Source organism: Microcebus murinus, chromosome 10 (assembly GCF_040939455.1).
Source record: "Microcebus murinus isolate Inina chromosome 10, M.murinus_Inina_mat1.0, whole genome shotgun sequence".
Taxonomy (NCBI): Eukaryota; Metazoa; Chordata; class Mammalia; order Primates; family Cheirogaleidae; genus Microcebus; species Microcebus murinus.
Genome location: NC_134113.1, coordinates 77,096,960 through 77,110,990, shown reverse-complemented (window position 1 = coordinate 77,110,990; position 14,031 = coordinate 77,096,960).

Below are 14,031 nucleotides of genomic sequence, written 5' to 3'. Positions count from 1 at the left end.
ATAATGCTCTTCTTGGAAGCAAATGAAGCAACACTCCCAACTTTTTGGCAAGCAGTCTTTACAGGAACCGACTTTAGGAAATTCAGACTGTCCTGTTTAAAAATGGTAGAGTATTGGTATTTCAATTAATTACACAATGATTAAAACTAAATTATTCTAGCATATGTTTTCAGTTACCCCAGAGGCAGTAAGAAATCAGGTACAGTGGTAACTTGTTATCACTAACGTTGACATTTTTCACTTCTATGGGTGGAGTGCTCATGAGTCTGGATATCTTTCAAAAATGGCACCAATTTCCTTAGCACAGAGCCCCTCCCTACATCTGATTATTCTCTTTACTTCTTTAAGTTTGGGTAGAATTTTTTTCAGGGCTTATTTAGAAATCTAGAATGAAGAGGTATTTGTCTCAATTCCAAGATGTGGGTAGATAGGGGTGGATATGTATATGGGTTTTTGTTTTGTTTTGTTTCTGAGCACACTGTCCAGCAGAAAGCAAGGCACAAACTTTAAGGGGGCCTCATTATGAGCAAAGCACTGTGCGAGGTGCTCCACCAAGGCGCCATTTCCTTGATCCCCAAAACTTGCGTCCCATCCTACCTGGTGGAAGCGTGTCGATCCTTAATCTCGAAGAAAGCCTGGTCAGAGTAGCAGAAGTTGCTTTGACCCAACACTGCTTCGAATAGTGGGGAATGGGCTCCGAAGTCTCTGGAAGCAAGCATGGCCTTCTGTGGGCTGTATTGGGAAGTGCAGCCGTCCTCAGCTGCACAGCTTGAGGTTGCTTGTTAGCCTTTTCTCAGAGAACATCCTACCCTGTGATACGTCCAGGGACTTTTACTGCCTCACCAATTCTAGATGTCTCTCAGATCCACATCCAGTAGCTGCCATGCCTACACACCACCCCATCACATTAGCTTCCTATTTATTGCTGCTGTAGGAAACTATCACAAACGTGGCAGCTTAAAACAACACAAACTTCTTATTCTTTTGTAGTTCTGCAGGCTAGAAGTCCAAAACTGGCTCCGCTTAATTGGGTGACTTAATTGGGTTAAGTCGAACTGCTGGCAGGGTGTTTCCCCGCCTCTTCCAGCTTCCGGAGCTGTATTGCTTGCATTTTTTTTTTTTTTTTTTTTGAGTCATGGACCTTTCCTCCAACTTCAAAGCCAGCAACGCACCATCATCTTCCAATCTCAAGCTCTCTCTCTTTCCATCTTCACATCACCTCCCCTCTTAGAAGAACACTTATGATTATATGGGACTCACTGGGGACAATCCAGGACGATCTCCCCATCTCAAGATCCCCAACCTAATCACATCTCCCAAATCCCTTTCACCGGAAATGTGACAGTCACAGGTTCCGGAGTTTAGGACCCGGGCCCATGAATGTCCGTGATCAGTGTGGCGGGCACCGTTCAGCCCATTTGATGTTGATGAGCTGCTGAATTAAACATGCCAGTGCTTCTCCGGAGTGCTTTGTACTATGTTAGCACATATGTGAGGCGTGATTTTTATCCTGCAGGCATAGGACATAAGAGCTGGCGGTAGAACACTGTGGCAGGTTCTAGACTACCTGGATTTCAATCTGGGGCTCCGTCTCTTAACCACTTAGAAGCAATGTGACCAAAGGAAAGTGACTTGTCCTCTCTAAATCTCAGTTTCCTCATCTGTTTCCCAGGGTTATTGCGAAGGTTCAATAAGGTAGCACTTGTGAAATGATTAGCACACTATATGATATATACAAAAGTATGCAATAATGATTAGCTCTTATGACCGGCATTAGTCTCCCTTCCTTCCTTTTGGATAAAAACAAGACGCTTAGAAATATCAAGCGATTGATCTTTGCATCAGCCCCTTGGCCTCAGAAGCTTATAGACAAGGCAAAGCCCCAAGTTAGACACTAGAGCTGTTTGGACCCAGTTGAGAAATCCCCTTCTTCTCCCTGTCCAAATGCCGCTGCAGTGACCTCACTGCTACTGCAGTCTTCCACACATTCCAGAAGGGCCTAGGCGGCACTGTGCCTCCATTTCTCCTTCAGCCTCCCAAACTGATGCCATGAAGTCCCTGGTGTTTGCATTCGCACGTGGCTCATTGCCAGCGTCTTGCTGCACTCCCCATACAGGCCCTCAAACCTCGTCTCAGAACATGCTTGCTGCAGTCACTGTTGTTTTGGGTTTTGTTTGTTTGTTTTTTGTGTTTTTTTTGAGACAGAGTCTCGCTTTGTTGCCCAGGCTAGAGTGAGTGCCATGGCGTCAGCCTAGCTCACAGCAACCTCAAACTCCTGGGCTCAAGCGATCCTACTTCCTCAGCCTCCCGAGTAGCTGGGACTACAGGCATGTGCCACCATGCCCGGCTAATTTTTTTTTTTATATATATATATTAGTTGGCCAATTAATTTCTTTCTATTTATAGTAGAGACGGGGTCTTGCTCTTGCTCATGCTGGTTTCGAACTCCTGACCTCGAGCAATCCGCCTACCTTGGCCTCCCAGAGTGCTAGGATTACAGGCATGAGCCACCATGCCTGGCCTACACTGGCCTTCTTGTTGTCTCAGGAACACCATGAACATGCTGCCTCAGGACCTTTGCATATGCTGTTTCCTTTGCCTACAATACTCTTCCTCTTAGATAGCCACATGGTTTGTGTCCTCACTTTATTCAGGTCTTTGTCAAATGTCATCTCCTCATAGAGGCCATTTCTTACCACCCTATGTAAAAAGCATTCTCATTACTTTAATTTCTTTACAGTGCTCATTATTATATGCCATTGTATTATATGTTCTGTTGCTTATTATCTGTCACTCCCATCATATGGTAGCTCCATGTTCACCATTGTATTTTCAGCACTTAAAAAAAGCATTTTGAGCCAGGCATGGTGGCTCACACCTGTGATCCTAGTGTTCTGGGAGGCCGAGGTGGGTGCATTGTTTGAGCTCAGGAGTTTGAGACCAGTCTGAGCAAGAGAGAGACACCGTCTCTACTGGAAAGAAAGAAAGAAAGGAAGAAAGGAAGAAAGGAAGAAAGAAAGAAGGAAGGAAGGAAGGAAGGAAGGAAGGAAGGAAGGAAGGAAGGAAGGAAGGAAGGAAGGAAGGAAGGAAGGAGAGAAGAGAAGAGAAAAGAAAACAAGAGAAGAGAAAAGAAAAGAAAAGAAAAGAAAAGAAAAGAAAAGAAAAGAAAAGAAAAGAAAAGAAAAGAAAAGAAAAGAAAAGAAAAGAAGCTGGATAACCAAAAATATATATAGAAAAAATTAGCCGGGCATGGTGGCGCATGCCTGTTGTCCCAGCTACTCGGGAGGCTGAGGCAGGAGGATTGCTTGAGCCCAGGAGTTTGAGGTTGCTGTGAGCTAGGCTGACGCCACGGCACTCACTCTAGCCTGGACAACAGAGTAAGACTCTGTCTCAAAAAAAAAAAAAAAAAAAAAAAGTGTAAAAATTGTATGGCTGCCATCTTTCTTATCCTGTCCAAGAACTACCCCCAAGAGTAGAATTGCTGAGTCAAAAGATATGAAAACTGTTTTATGTATTTTTTTTTTTTTTTTTTTGAGACAGAGTCTCACTTTGTTGCCCAGGCTAGAGTGAGTGCCGTGGCGTCAGCCTAGCTCACAGCAACCTCAATCTCTGGGGCTCAGCGATCCTCCTGCCTCAGCCTCCCGAGTAGCTGGGACTACAGGCATGCGCCACCATGCCCGGCTAATTTTTTTTTGTATATATATTTTTAGTTGGTCAATTAATTTATTTCTATTTTTGGTAGAGACGGGGTCTCACTCTTGCTCAGGCTGGTTTCGAACTCCTGACCCTGAGCAATCCGCACGCCTCGGCCTCCCAAAGTGCTAGGATTACAGGCGTGAGCCACCACGCCCGGCTGAAAACTGTTTTAGATCCTGACACAGTCCATGATCGTGTCAGAGACATTAACACTGTTAATTACATTAGCCGAGATTTGATTAGCTTTCTTTTTTTTTTTTTATTTCGGCATATTATGAGGGTACAGATTTTAAGGTTTCAATAAATGCCCATTCCCCCCTCCCCCCACAAGTCTAAGTCTCCATCATGACCATCCCCCAGATGGTGCACATCTCACTCATTATATATGTATATACCGCCCCCCTCCCCCCTCCCCCCTGCCCAATACCCTATTACTGCAGTACCTGTGTGTCCACTTAGGTGCTGCTCAGTTAATACCAATTTGCTGGTGAGTATATCTGGTGCTTGTTTTTCCATTCTTGGGAAACTTCACTTAATAGTATGGGTTCCAGCTCTAACCAGGAAAATATAAGATGTGCTATATCACCGTTGTGATTAGCTTTCAATAGTACATTTCTGTATTTGATCTCTAACACATTTTGCTTTTTAAAGTTAAATCCTGAAATTATAGAATCTTGTTCAGATGGCAGTAGATTTGCTCATTTAATTCAAAGAATTACTGTGAAATTTTGAATTTTGTAATACGAAATTTGAATGACATAATTGTGCACGGAAGGGCAGGGCTGATTAAGTTTAACTGATTAGATTGAAGTAGCACAACCTTTGGGGTGGGGCCTATGACCCCGAGTGGGTGGAGCCTGTGGCCCAGGCACTATAAAAGGCAGAGTGTCTGAGCTAGATCTCAGAGGAGGTTCGGCCAGGAGCTGAAGAGGTTCAGACTTTGAACCTTCAAGACCTCCCCTGGAAGTCTCCAGGTCAACTGACCTACAGAGAAATACTGATTAGGGTAGAGACTGCCCTCCCAGATCCTGTTAAAGACCCAACTGGGCTCAGCTCCCACAAGGAGAAGCTTTGGTCACAGCCAACACATCATCTGGAAGTCTGCAGACAAGACACATCTCGATTACTGAAGAGCAGATTGCGTACTGAGGGATTCCAGGGGCTTCTAGGAGCTAATAAAACCATTTCAGCTCAATTTACAGCCAAGGAGTGACCCTCAGGGACCATGGCCAAAAGTCTGCAAGAAAAGGCGACCTGCCCAGTTTGCCTGGATTATTTCTCCAGTCCTATTTCTCTCTCTTGTGCACACGTTTTCTGCTTTGATTGCATGCAGAATTGGGTGTCAAAAAAGGAGGATCCAAAGTTGACCTGTCCCCTGTGTCGAGGATCACTGGAGAAACCTCCTTTGGAAGAATGGCAAGTCAGAGCACTGACACTTCTCATCAAGCAGCACGGGCCCCTCCTGGAGCTGGGTCTGCACGTGAGCAGTGAGCTCCAGCGGTTCTGGGAAGACATAACCCTGGACGCAGCCACCGCCAACTCCCTGCTTGTCATCTCCGATGATCGAAGGAGCATCCGGTGTGCAGAGACCCGTCTCGACACGAGGGAAGACCCCAGGCGGTTCACCCACCTGACCTGTGTCCTGGGTACAGCCTGCTTCTCCTCCGGCCGACATTACTGGGAGGTTGACGTGGGAGAGGTGAAGGAGTGGTCTCTGGGTGTCTGCAAGAAGTCGGTTAACAGAAAGGGGAAGAGCGATTTGTCCTCTGAGCATGGCTTCTGGACCATTAGCAGGAAGGCAGGAGCGATCCATGCTAACTCCACCCCAGAAAGTGGAATTCCCGCAAGCCCTGACCTTCAGCGTGTGGGAATTTTCCTGGATGTTGAGATGGAAGAAATCAAGTTTTTTGATGTTGGGAATGATTCCCTCGTGTATACATACTGTCCTCTCTCCTCTTCGGAGCATTTTTGTCCCTTCTTCTCTCTTGAGCTGCCAGGGGAAGGTGACAGCGGTGCTGGCCTGAGAATCTGCCCATCAGAAGGTGAGCCCTCCCTAGAAGGTTTCTAAGAAGTGAAACAGACCTTCGGCCTGAAAAAGGTCAGAATGATCAAGGAAGAGACAGTGTGCTGGCGTGCAAAGATTTGGTTAATATTTTTAAAGTAGATTTTGTAGACTTAGTAGCAACAATTATATAGATTTGTTCGGGGTGAATTTTGTAGACTTTGTAGACTAAATAACTATGGGATCGTGGGGGATGTTATTAAGAACTTCAAGTCTCAGTGTTCTAGTCTCTAAATGGGGAGAATTGTATCTCTCAGCCAAATAGCTGTGTCGGTTAGAGACAATACTGTACTAATATTTGTAGTAAATATTACAAATATACAAATGGAGAATGGTAGTTTTTAAATTAATGAGATATTAGGTTTTGTGGATGGAAACAGTATCTTTTTTATTTCATGCCGTTTTCTGTACAATTCCTGATAATGATAGTTGTCTGTGGGTTGCAGTTAAATTTATAAGATGTCAAAAAAAGCATTTGATTCATCATTGGTACTTGATGTATATTTTTAAATAAAAAATATTTAAATTAAAAAAACTGCTTTTTATGTACTAGGCAGTGTTCCACATGCTTTATAAGTATTAATTATCTCAACTTTCCTATAGCTTTATTATCAATATTATCTTTATTTATTTGTTTGTATTTTTGAGATAAGGTCTTGCTCTTTCTCCAGGGCTGGGGTGCAGTGGTGTCATCATCAATGCGCACTGTAAATCCTAGCACTCTGGGAGGCCGAGGCGGGCAGATTGCTGGAGGTCAGGAGTTTGAAACCAGCCTGAGCAAGAGCAAGACCCCATCTCTACTATAAATAGAAAGAAATTCATTGGCCAAATAATATATATAGAAAAAAATTAGCCGGGCATGGTGGCACATGCCTGTAGTCCCAGCTACTCCAGAGGCTGAGGCAGGAGGATTGCTTGAGCCCAGGAGTTTGAGGTTGCTGTGAGCTAGGCTGACGCCACGGCACTCACTCTAGCCTGGGCAACAAAGTAAGACTCTGTCTCAAAAAAAAAAAAAAAAAAAAAAAACCACTCACTGTAATCTCCAACTCCTAGGCTTGCGCAATCCTGTTGCCTCAGCCTCCCAAGTAACTGGACTACAGGTGAGCACCACCACCTAATTTTTCTACTTTTTGTAGTGATGGGGTCTTGCTCAGGCTGGTCTCAAACTCCTGGCCTCAGACAATCCTCCCCACTTGGCCTCCCAAAGGGCTAGGATTATAGGTGTGAGCCACCACAAGGCCTGTTATCTTTATTTTAAAGACAAGGGACTGCTCCCCTTCCAAACAGCTGGATCTGAAAGCTCCCATTGTTATTCAATGACCTTAATCTATAAGTATGCAGAGAACCATGGAGCAGGACCTCTTGTGAATATATCTGTCTACTCCCACCTGCACATGTTTTCCTTGGGGAAGATAACTTGGGGGTGTTTGTAAGATTCTCCCAATAAACTGTATTTTGCATTTATAACATGTGGCATGAGTGGGATATTCATACTCCTTTGCACAACAGTTAGATATTTTTGTATTGGATAACCCTTGTCATTCAAAAAGAAAACATGACCCCCAAAGCAGTAAAACATGCCAGGAGGGCAATTGTCTTTATTTTCAGTCCACTGATACCTTGTCTCTCCTGCTCTGTGCCTTAGCTTCTAACTGGCATTCTACTTCTTGCAAGAGTAACCTGGTTAACACCCACCTTAGCTTGATTGCAAGACCACCTATATCTGAGTGACCTCGCTCGATCTCTAACTGCTTTGCTTCCCATCTGGGCTCCAGGGGGCACTAACTTCACCACAAGTGTTTAGAGGAAAAATTAAAAATCTCCTTTTTGGCTGGGCGTGGTGGCTCACACCTGTAATCCTAGCACTTTGGGAGGCCGAGGCGGGCAGATTGCTCAAGGTCAGGAGTTCGAAACCAGCCTGAGCGAGACCCCGTCTCTACCAAAAATAGAAATAAATTAATTGACCAACTAAAAATATATATACAAAAAATTAGCCGGGCATGGTGGCACATGCCTGTAGTCCCAGCTACTCGGGAGGCTGAGGCAGTAGGATCACTGAGCCCCGGAGACTGAGGTTGCTGTGAGCCAGGCTGATGCCACGGCACTCACTCTAGCCTGGGCAACAAAGTGAGACTCTGTCTCAAAAAAAAAAAAAATCTCCTTTTTGAGAGACCAATACATCTGAATGAGATACTGATATTCTTGCCCTTCCCCAATATGCCAGCATTTCTCTTTCTGGAAATAACTTCTGCTAGTTCTAAGCCATTTGGTTTGTTTGGTTTTGTTCTCCTCACCCTCTTAGGATCATACTTGAAATTCTTTATTTTTACTTGCTATAAAAATATGGATGAAAGAATTCCACATTCCAGTTTTTTCCCATCATCTTTTACATTTATTTGCTTCATGGGTGTGGGCCAGTTTGGGCTTGCTGGGATTTTGTTCCCCCCCCCCCAAACACTAAGTCCTTTTAGAGGTGATGATATCATCCGTTGGTTTTTTTTTTTTTTTTTTGAACAGTTTATTTGGTATTTCTTAGAACCACTTAAAATTTCCTATTGGATAAGATTTTGCCCTGCTGAGATTCTATTTGCAACGTTTTTCTCATTAGTTTAAAAATACACATATGCACACAGAGAGTCTTTCTCTTCTACCATCCACCCTTCTTTCAGTTGTTTGTTAGCTTTGGCTTCAGAGGCATTCTAGAGCGTAAGACCTTCCAGCTCTGCCCCGCCCATTGGGACGCTCATGCTACAAGGAAGAAAGTCCTAGGAGATTAGCAACTGCAAAGAGCTCAGCTGTAATGTGTGTGGTACGGAAGTCAGTGGGTCTAAACAGAGGTGGCCGCTGCACTGGCTTGTGGGTAGGGCCCTCTGTCACCAGGAGGCTCTCCCAGGTGGTTGTCTGCTACCTCTGCAGTGCTGTGGGAGAGCGGAAGTCAGGAGTAGGCAGGAAGGGGCAATAACTGGGAAGCAAGACAATTAGCAACCCAGATCCAGTCCCTGCCCAAGTGGCAATGGAATCATTTTACTTTTCTTCCTTTCCTTTCTATTTCTTCTCTCTACTCTTCACATTTCCTCTCCTTGAACCTCATACTGTCTTATCAGCTCTCTTCTTTTATTTATTTATTTATTTATTTATTTATTTATTTGAGACAGAGTCTCACTCTGTTGCCCGGGCTAGAGTGCTGTGGCATCAGCCTAGCTCAGAGCAACCTCAAATTCCTAGCTTCAAGCAATCCTCCTGCCTCAGCCTCCCGAGTAGCTGGGATTACAGGCATGCGACACCATGCCTGGCTAATTTTTTTACATATTGTTAGTTGGCCAATTAATTTCTTTCTATTTATAGTAGAGACGGGGTCTCGCTCTTGCTCAGGCTGGTTTCGAACTCCTGACCTTAAGTGATCCTCCCGCCAAGGCCTCCCAGAGTGCTAGGATTACAGGCGTGAGCCACCGCACCTGGCCAGCTCTCTTCTTTTATGTAGAAGAAAGTGCTGGCACGAAAATACACTATTCAAAGACCAGAATATATAAATTATATATTATAAATTACATATATATTATAAATATATATATTATAAATTATATATTACAAAGCACCAGCAAATCTGGTGCTGTTTGGGAAAAAAGTGGCAGTGTGGCAGAGCTGCCTTGCTGGGCTTTGCTGGGAACGGCAGGTCATGACTGTGGTCTGTGTAGAATTAAGGAGAAGTCCTTAATTCTAGTCCTGACCATTTCGAGGTAGAGGAGGTGAGAAATATGGCTGGGATGTAAGTCTAGGTCTTGCAGAGGCCATCTCTGCTTTCCCAAGCCTCTTTCGTAGGTAGGCTCTGGCTCTTTCTTTTCTTAATACTATACACGTATAATGTGCCAAGTGTTGTGCTAGAGGTAGGGTGGAAAAACAGTCCCTGCCCTCATGCACCAGCAAAGAACAAAAGGTGTTGAAGTAAATGCAAGTGTGATGAGCATTATCCAAAAGCATGTTAAGGAAATTATGGACACATGGTGAGGGAGCCGATCTGATTCCCTTTACCTGCAGGTTCAGCCCTGCCTGTGGTATCAGCCCTTGCCCAGTTGGTGACTCTTAGAGTCAGACTTGCCAACAATGACCCAGGCATCCATGTAGACCCCCAGATACAGCCTTCCCCAGTTACCTGCCACGTTAGCCAGGTGAGCCTAGGCTTTGATCTCAGTTCCATTGTCCTACACTCTGGTTCTTTGTTGGTATTTGGACATTTGCACTCTGCTTAGTCCTTGCCAGGTCCCTTCTCTATAAGACCAACTCCTTTCTTTCATATCTTCAGCTGCTAACTGGGCTCTGCCAGCCATGGCTGCTCTGGGTCCCCCTGACTCTGATTCCAGCCTGCCACTGTCACGCCCGACCCTCCACACTGGGCCAACCTGCCCCAACCAAACCCAGAGTCGACCCTCAGTCCTTATTCTTCTGACTCTTGGTTTTTCCCTCCACTCTATTTTATTTCGCTGTGACCCAACAGGCTTTGTGACTGAGTCTGAGTTGTGATATTGTTACTAACTGTTCCCTGGACTCGTTGGCAAGTGAATATCTATTGATTTGTCCTTTTTCTCTTTTTTTTTTTTTTTTTTTTTTTTGAGACAGAGTCTCGCTTGTTGCCCAGGCTAGAGTGAGTGCCGTGGCATCAGCCTAGCTCACAGCAACCTCAAACTCCTGGGCTCAAGCAATCCTGCTGCCTCAGCCTCCCGAGTAGCTGGGACTACAGGCATGTGCCACCATGCCCGGCTAATTTTATATATATATTAGTTGGCCAATTAATTTCTTTCTATTTATAGTAGAGACGGGGTCTCGCTCTTGCTCAGGCTGGTTTCGAACTCCTGACCTCGAGCAATCCGCCCGCCTCAGCCTCCCAGAGTGCTAGGATTACAGGTGTGAGCCACCACGCCCGGCTTGTCCTTTTTCTCTTGCACGCAGTGTACGTATTGACTATTCATTCAACAAATATTTCCCCAGAGCCCACCACGCACCAGGCATTATTCTGAGCACTGAGGAAATACCAGTGAACAAAACAAAGATTCCTGAACTTCAAAACATGCTCATTCTGTGTGTGCTCTCTGGGAACTCAGAGTTTGAAAATCAAATGTCCTCTGAAGTGAGATCCATGGGGCCCTCTACTCAACGTATAATACAAGACACCGTGTACTTACAAATCTGCAAATTTCCCCGGATGAAGGGCCCAGGTATTGCCTTAATTCCACGCCTCTCACTTCCTCCACTGAAAATGAATCTCCATGTGGATCATTTCCAAACCACCCTGCTGAGAGCATGACATCAGCTCACAAATTGCTGCATCAAGTTAATAAACCACAACTGATAAATGAGTTTCAGGCTTGGAAATCAAATAATTGCTCTTTGAGACTTACAGACCAGACAACACAAATTGCTCATCGCTGACACAAACATTCCAAGCTAAGTTTAGCTAAGTTTTCTCATTTCAGAGACTTTAGCCATGCTATTTTAGGGAATACAAATCTGACTTTTGCTCTGATTAAAGCCTGTAATAATAACATACATCACTGCTGGATAAATACTCCTTTATTTGTCCTTCCAACAGTAATTATAATCTGGTGGCAAACACACAAATACCCTCTCCCCCCACACACACACACAAGTTGTATGTGGGGCTTATAGTCCTGAGCATATGTGTAGTTGTCCTTGCAGTTTCTTTAGCTATTCTCTTCCTGGTTTCAGAGTTCACCTATTGACTATGATTATTACTGAGCAAACAAATATTCCCTGCCTAGAGCAATTACTATGAAGCAGAATTTTTATTTTATTTTATTTTATTTTTGAGACATAGTCTCGCTTTGTTGCCCAGGCTGGAGTGAGTGCCGTGGCGTCAGCCTAGCTCACAGCAACCTCAATCTCCTGGGTTCAAGCGATCCTTCTGCCTCAGCCTCCCGAGTAGCTGGGACTACAGGCATGCGCCACCATGCCCGGCTGATTTTTTCTCTATATATTAGTTGGCCAATTAATTTCTTTCTATTTATAGTAGAGACGGGGGTCTCGCTCTTGCTCAGGCTGGTTTTGAACTCCTGACCTCAAGCAATCCACCCACCTCGGCCTCCCAGAGTGCTAGGATTACAGGCGTGAGCCATCTCGCCCGGCCTGAAGCAGAATTTTTAAGTCTTGCCCTAGGACGCAACACTTTCCCTGGGCCTTGGGACAGATGTTGCCCCACACACCCGCTGAGTAGCAGAAGAGCTGAGGCTGGGACGGTCTCCCTGCTGCTGCCAGCAAGCAAGGGAAGGTGCCAGCGACGTGAAGCAGTGCAGGGCAGACGTCAGATAGGTGGAGTGAGTGACTGGCCATGTGGTGTGATGTGAGACATTCCCAAAAAAGGTACTGGGCTGAGAAAGTCCTTCCTCCCTGCTACAGACAGGGGCTGGGACTGTGGAGATGAATGTGAGGTCAGCCTCACCCCTCTGACTCCCAGCCTGTGTCTGCCAACGTCTCATTCAACAGGATGGAAATCCAGGGAGGAGGACTCTGTCCTCAGGCCCCAGCTCCTGGTGTGAAGCGAAGCGATTTCATGGGCTATCCTGGGTCACAGGCTGATGTCCCTAACCTCCATGGATGGAATGCCTTCCTTTATTCCATCCTTGCTTTTCCAAACATTTAGCAGTGCCTTCTAAGAGCAAGGTGCCACATTAGACCCTGAGAACACAAAGCCAAATATGTATGTCCCTTCTCTCAAGAATTTGACGAGATTATTTTAAAGAAACATTTAAAAAGAGATACATGGGTGGGGGTTGATGGCAAGGGCAATATATGTAACCTTAACAATATTTGTACCCCCCACAATATGATGAAATAAAAAGGAAAAAAAAGAGAGAGATACAAAGATCTTTGGAGTGATGGAATAGGTCTGTATTTTTTTTTTTTTGGACAGGGTCTCACTCCGTCATCCAGGCTGAGGTGTGCAGTGGCCTAATCATAGTTTAGTGTAATGTCAAATTTCTAGGCTCAAGAAATCCTCCTGCCTCAGCCTCCTGAGTAGCTGGGACTACAGGCATGTACCACCATGTCCAGTTAGTTTTAAAGTTTTTTGTAGAGATGGGGTCTCACTATGTTTCCCAGGCTGGTCTTGAACTCCTGGCCTCAAGCAATCCTCCCGCCTTGGCTGCCCAAAGTGCTGAGATTATAGGCATGAACCACTGCGCTTGCCAATAAAAAGATTTTTAAGGTCGGGCGCGGTGGCTCAGGCCTGTAATCCTAACACTCTGGGAGGCCCAGGCGGATGGATCACTCAAGGTCAGGAGTTCGAAACTAGCCTGAGCAACCATGGCACTCACTCTAGCCTGGGCAACAAAGTGAGACTCTGTCTCAAAAAAAAAAAATAAAAAAAGAAAAAAAAAGAAAAAAAAGAAAAGCTCAAAGCTAACAGCTTATTTCAGCTTCTGTCCCCCCAGCTTGCTTGCTTACAATGTATAGCCTCAACCTCCCAAGTAGCTGGGACTATAGGCATGCACCACCATGCCCAGCTAATTTTTTCTATATATATGTTTTTGGTTGTCCAGCAAATTTCTTCCTATTTTTAGTAGAGACAGGGTCTTGCTCTTGCTCAGGCTGATCTCAAACTCCTGACCTTGAGCCATCCTCCCACCTTGGCCTCCCAGAGTGCTAGGATTACAGGTTTGAGCCACTGCCCCTGGCCAACATCTTAGGTTTTGATACTTGTCTGAGAGCCCTTTGGAAAAGTTATACCATTTTACATATCTGCAGAAAAAGCACAGAGTGTATGTTTCTCCCAACCTTGTCAATGTGTGAGTTTGATCAATCTTTAGAAATTTTTTCCATTATTTTTAAATTTTTTTAATCATTTTAAAATTCTTTTTTCTTTACCTTATATCCTTTATCTGTGAATTTTTTCCATTCTGATAGGTAAAAACTATTTCATTACTGTTATAATTTGCCTTTCTGTTAGTGAACTGAACATTTTTCCATATGTTTATTGGCCATTTGCATTTTTTTTTTTTTTTTTTGAGACAAAGTCTGGTTCTGTTGTCCGGGCTAGAGTGCTATGGCGTCAGCCTAGCTCACAGCAACCTCAAACTCCTGGGCTCAAGTGATCCTCCTGCCTCAGCCTCCCCAGTAGCTGGGACTACAGGCATGTGCCACCATGCCCGGCTAAATTTTATATATATATATATTTTTTTTTAGTTGTCCAGCTAATTTCTTCTTCTTTTTTTTTTTTTAGTAGAAATGGGGGTCTTGCTCTTGCTCAGGCTGGTCTTGAACTC